At 44.3% G+C, this 6000-nt stretch overlaps 1 protein-coding gene across 2 annotated transcripts in view; it reads left to right on the top strand.

Annotated features, from left to right (window-relative positions):
- Positions 1-1744: 1744 nt before the first annotated feature.
- The window catches only part of ZNF385B (zinc finger protein 385B), a 690453-nt gene continuing 686197 nt past the window's right edge, over positions 1745-6000 (top strand). For both annotated transcript variants that reach the window (XM_029605911.1, XM_029605910.1), the window contains exon 1: positions 1745-2026. The gene's annotated coding sequence lies outside the window, so the exon portion shown is untranslated. The remainder of the gene's footprint in view (positions 2027-6000) is intronic.

Raw genomic sequence — 6000 nt, 5'->3', positions numbered from 1 at the left:
AAAATCGATTTGGCAACTCAACTAACATTGAGCGGAGCGGAGTGCACTGTTAACCCACGTTTGGACGCACGTTTTCGATGTGCTAGCTTTACCCTTTATTCAGTAAGGGGTAATAGTGCATCGAAAAAGTGCATCCAACCCTCCCGAAACTAATAGCGCCCGCAACATGCAAATGCATGTTGGTGGCCCTATTAGTTATTCCCGCGCAATTCAGTAAGTAAAATGTGCAGCCAAGCCGCACATTTTACTTTCAGAAATTAGAGCCTACCCAAAGGTAGGTGTTAAATTCTGCCAGCACCGGGGAAAATGCACAGAAAAGCAGTAAAAACTGGACGTGCTAATGCCTTTATTGGATCGGGTGTTATGCTAGTGCATCCAAAACGTGCTTGAACCTGTGTGCTAGGCTGCACGCACTTTATTGCATCAGCCCCCTTGTCTCTCTCTCACCCTTGGTCATGCTTTCTAATTAATTTACAGTTTGTTTCTTGATATTAAGTTGGAGGTCCTAAAAGTTAAAAATAATAATAATAAAAAAAAATTAACATCGGCCCGTGGCTCGCAGGTCGGAAGACGGATGCTCAATTTTGCCCGCATCCGGTTTCTGAACCCGTGGCTGTCAGCGGGTTTGAGAACCGACGCCGGCAAGATTGAGCGTCGGCTGTCAAACTCGCTGACAGCCGCCGCTCCTGTCAAAAAAGAGGCGCTAGGGATGCGCTAGTGTCTCTAGCGCCTCTTTTTACCACGGGCCCTAATTTGAATAATTTTATTTACTGAATCGCGCTCACAGAAGAGTGGGCGCCCCCCGCAATTTTTACTGAATCGGCCTGACAGTGTGAGCTATATCTGTTTTACATTTTCAATTGATTATTTATTACTAGGCCGATACAGTAAAATAAGGGGTAAAGCTAGCTAGCGCATTGAAAACGTGCGTCCAAACGCGGGATAACAGTGCGCTCCTGTATAGGCCTGTAAATTAGAGAAGATATTATGATTATCTTTGATACCAATAGAATTATGGAAACTTGAAACAATTAGACACCCGTTGTAACAGCTGTGGATCCCGTCCTTTATCTGACCACCTAAAAACTTCCTTCTTGTCAAGATTTAAAGGATTTATTTCCAACACATTTTAAATAGGAAAGGTTTTTCGCTGCATTCACTACAATTGCCAAGTTTCAACCATGCCTTCTGTTTGACTTCAATAAGAGCTCGTATCTGTCCCAAAAAGAAAATGATTTGTTGATGCCTAATTTAAGAAAGCGAAAATAGGATTGCACGATGCCTTTCAGCGGATCGGTATTATTATTTTTTTTTAATAGACTTTCCTAGGACTAGACAGGATCCTTCCTCAGATGTGCTATTTTCTCAGAAACTGAATTTACATATCAACTTATTGAATCCTATTACTCCACCTGATGTGCAGATACTACAGATACATTGGCTGTCCCAAACTCTTTTTTTTTTTTCATTCGGATGTCTACTGCCAGTGTTGTATTTCGCACTTTACCAGGTGGGCATTACCTCCCTCGCTGGGGTTTCGGGAATGAAGACGGTCAGAGCTTTAAACCCCCCCCCCCCCCCCCCCGGGACCCTTTTTCATCGTGCACGTGTCAACTCGATAATAATAATAATAATACTATGATGACGATCATGGTAAATGATGGCATGATGCTCTCGTCCCCCGTCTCTTTGTGCTCGAGCGGGGGCGCTGCAGGGGCGGGAGCCGGCGAGGAGCAGCCTCACCTGGGCAGCGCTCCGCAGGGCAGGAGGAGCTGGCGCGCGCATGCGCCGAGCAGCAGCAGCAGCAGCCCCCGGGCTTCCCGCAGCTCCGGTCCGATCCTCGGGTGAGCCGAAGGCGAGGACGGGCTCCCGGAGAGTGTCCGTGCGGCGGGGGCGGTGCTGGGCGCTGCACGGCCCCCCCCCACAGGTCCGTACGATCCCGCCGGGCGGCACCGGGCTGTGTGCATTGCAGCGGCTGATCTGCGCGGGGTCTGGTGAGACGGGCAGCAGAGGCGATCGTGCAAGAGTAAGTTCCTCGAAGTGCGGCCGCTTTCTGATCAAACTTGTGCATGCAGCGCCGTCTGTGCCCGGGGGGGAACGAGTGCGGGGCAGGTGGTTCTGGCACCGGCTCCGGCTCGGTAGGACAGGGATCCGTCTAGAAAGAGAATCACCCGCAGGCTCCGGGCGCACTTTAGCCCGTCACTCCCGGAAGGGTGCAATGTGCCTGGCAGGCACCGCAGGAGCTGATGGACGTTTCGTGTCATCCTCTTCGGAGGTTTCGCTTCTGTACTTTTCGTGAACTTCCCGATCCCAAGCTTCCCAGGTTGGGCTGAATGAAGGTCTGAATAACCGGACTGCCCAGGGCAGCAGCATCCGCCAGGGCAGATTTTCTGAGCGCCTGTCACCGAGAGAGGAGCAAGCGTTCGGGGGGGGAGGGGATGGAGATACGGTAGATACTTGGGCAGTGGGTGAAAGGAGGAGCAGATGACCCTGGAAAGAGATGAGATTAGGGCCGGTGGGAAGAGGTGAACAGTTTGTGCTTTTGCAGTAGATGGTGATCGGTCAGCCTGTGTGCCCTAGAAACGTCTTCTATAATAAAAATAAACCTTGTTGATTTAGTGAGGGAATAGTTAAACTAAACATGAAGTTTCCTCGTGTATTTTGAGTTTGTACAGAAAATTGCAAGGGAGGGAGGCGCTCTGGTGCTGAGGTTTCCTATAAAGAAGTGTTTGCCCTAAGACTTATACACTAGATGGGAAAGACTGATCGGACATTTAGGGCCCGCGGGGGGGGGGGGGGGGGGGCAAGGCATTGGCTAATTATTTAATTTTCAGGCTTCTTTGTCATTTTCTGATTTGCTTGCATTTTACTCCTTTTTTTGTACTTGAATTTGCTTGTTTAGCTATTGCAGTTTTTATTGTTTACAAAGCTTCATAGAAAGTTTATCAGGCTGAGAGCTAGTGGGTGGGCTCCATTGCTGAATAAACAGCGAAAGATTAAGACCCCCCCCCCCCCCCCCCCCCAGTTGCAAGGCGACAGTAATTCTATATCTGAAGTAAAAAGACTCAGATGGATACTATAAAAAGTTGATCTAAATTAGTTCTCAGGGTTTGTTTTTGGGTTTTTTTTGCAAGTTTCATGAAATGTTTTTGGGGGACCTGGTTACAAAGAAGGACTTAAGGAGACATTTATCTACTGATTATTATATGTTCAACAGCTTGATTGCACTTGTAAGAGCTCTAAGCTTCTCTATACCATGGTAGAACTGGTACTTAATATTTTTGTATGAACAGTTAATTTTGCCTGACTTTATACTTTTTTGGATGGATAATTTACTGTTTTTATTTACTCTGATACCAATATAATGGAGGATTAGCCTACTGGCTAGAGCAGCAGGCTAAGAACCAGGGAAGCCATGGTTCAGATCCTGCTGACACTCAATGTGACCTTGGGCCTAGTCACATCACCCTCTATTGCCTCAGAAACAAACTTTGGGGCCTAGTTACTAAGCATTTATCTCGTAGACACAGAATGGGAGAGAATCTTTAGTAAATAGGCCCCTTACATTGTAAATCCTCTAGAGAAATACCTACTGTACCGGAATGTAATGTGCTTTGAAGTGTCACAAAAGGTGGGATATATATTATAAATTAATTCTAATAAACTCATCAGACACATACCTATTTTGTGTGTGTGTTTGGGGACCAATTTTGTTTCATATTATGAAGGGTTAAGGGAGACAGCTGTACTAAGTTAAAGTGATGGTCTTTCTAGTGTTTGTTCCTGCTCAGATGCTGTCATGTATTGTATATATCCTGTCCTGAGGATTTCACTCCCCACCCCCAGATGCTGACATTTTTGTAAACAGGTTGATTGTTTGATTAATGCATACGTTTTGCATAGTAATTCTTTATACATTAAAAAAGATGTATGATGCTTTTTGTTTTCAAGGTTAGCTGTGTTCCATGTCTGTGCATTCAAAATAAATTTTTCACAGCAGCAGCAGCCAAGCATATTATATAGAACAGATCAAGGAGGCTTTCTAAAAATGAATAAACAAAAAAAATCAAAGAAACCAAAGTTAACACTGATAAAAGAAGAATTAACTTTGTTTCTAGAATCATACGCATGCAGTCAATATGCTGCATGGGTACAATAGAATAGTTAGAGCTCCCATTAACTTTCCCCATTAAGCTTGCCATCTTTATCTATTTATTTATTTGCTTATTTATTTATTTATTTTGCAGTATTACCGTCAGCATGTGCTGTATCCACAGGATACTGCTGCACAACAGTGCCAGCAAAACAACCTGTCCCCCCCCCCTCCCACAATTCTGATCAATGTGACACAATGAGGCAAATGTTTTAATTCTTTTGTGAATAAAAGCTTATCAGCCATCAATATTTACAAGGGGAAAGCTGTAGGAAATAGGAATGTGAAAGGAAGAGAGGAGAGCAGGAACTTAGCAAGGAAGAGTATTTATAGGAGTGCCTGAGCAATTTAGAAATGTGTGCATCAGCAGACAGAACCAAAAGAAACATTTTATGTCTTTTCTTCTTGGTACATCAGATGTGCATAGCTATAGATAGAACAAAACTGACACAGGGTTATTTGATCTATTTTAAGAAAACACTAACCCCATTTTATCATGGGAGATTTGTGTTATCAAAAAGTGATGCGTGGCTTGGACAATCAGTTGCTTGGCGTGGACTCTTTTTATTCAATGGACCTTAAGCTTGACCTCCCAGGTGGAGGCAGAAAACAGTATCGGACATTAAGAAACACGTAGGACAAGCACAGAGGATCCTTAGCTGTGGGAAAGAGAGGCTCAAGCAGGGATCAAATAGGATCTATGATATTGGAAAATGGGCAGACCGGAGGGCTCCTGTGATATTTACCTGCCACCGTATTATATGTTTTTATGTAAGAGGGAATTTGTAAGTTGCAGGGGAAATTTGATGCATTGGATACCTTATAATATATTTTTTTTTGTCTACATTTCAGCTGATGTGAATTTTTCTCCGTTTATATTCCTTTAATTCTGTAGAAGACTGATCAGAGATGAGTAGATCTCTTCACCTTCCCTGGTGGTCTCTCCTGTGCAGCACTGGCCAGAAAAGGGAAGTCTTCAGATTAGAGATAGAGATATGCCATCTCTGGCCCTTTGATCCTCTTCCCCTCCCCCTCCTCCCCCGCCCCTTGGCAGTGCTTCTTCCCCCGAGGCTGCTTCTTTCTTTGCCGGCTTCAATCTGACATCTGAAATGTGCAGAGTCCTGTAGTCCCACAGGACTCTCCCCACATGGTTCAGATTTGAAGTCGGCAGAGAAGAAGAAGCCCTGCTCCTCTCCTACCGGTAGGAGGGGAAGGATCGCAGGGTGGAGGGTTTGTTTTAGGGTGAGGATTGTGCTGGTGGTTGTGGGTCAGGGAGGATCACATGGGAGTCCTCCCTGCACTCCTCTTGGGTCAGTCCTGATTTCACTTGAAGGTCAAGGTCATGATATTCCAAGCCTGGGCCACTGACCTGTTCTGTTCTCCATTTACAAGGCTCCACTGCTAATCCTGTGGCATGAATGTTGTATAGAGAGTAACAGGAGAGGAGGAAGCCAGCACTGGTCACTCATCTTTTCTGCAGAGAAGCCATTTCTTAAAATCAGATTAACAAAAATGGCATATCTTGAAGACACAATACGGACATTATGCACTGTACACTTTTGGTTCGTCTTAAAAGAAATTAATTAGAAAAAGTGGCAAAATATTTTTATTTAATAATTTTTTTTATCATGATCTGATGTTTCTTTGGTTTGCTTTCTTGTTAGATTAATAAAATAAGTAGGGTTAAAACTCAACACAGTGCTTACATTAGAAATTGATTCTAATAAGGTCAGCTATGCAATAGAAATCCATTGTAAGAGTGAATGAATGAATGAATAGGCAGTAATGACAAGCAATATCAAAGACTGCAAATACTGTTACTAAGCATAGGGAGCAACACAAAATGT

This window comes from Rhinatrema bivittatum, chromosome 6 (assembly GCF_901001135.1).
Source record: "Rhinatrema bivittatum chromosome 6, aRhiBiv1.1, whole genome shotgun sequence".
NCBI lineage: Eukaryota > Metazoa > Chordata > Amphibia > Gymnophiona > Rhinatrematidae > Rhinatrema > Rhinatrema bivittatum.
The sequence above is the reverse complement of the archived record's forward strand: the minus strand, read 5'-3'. Positions and strand labels throughout refer to the sequence as shown.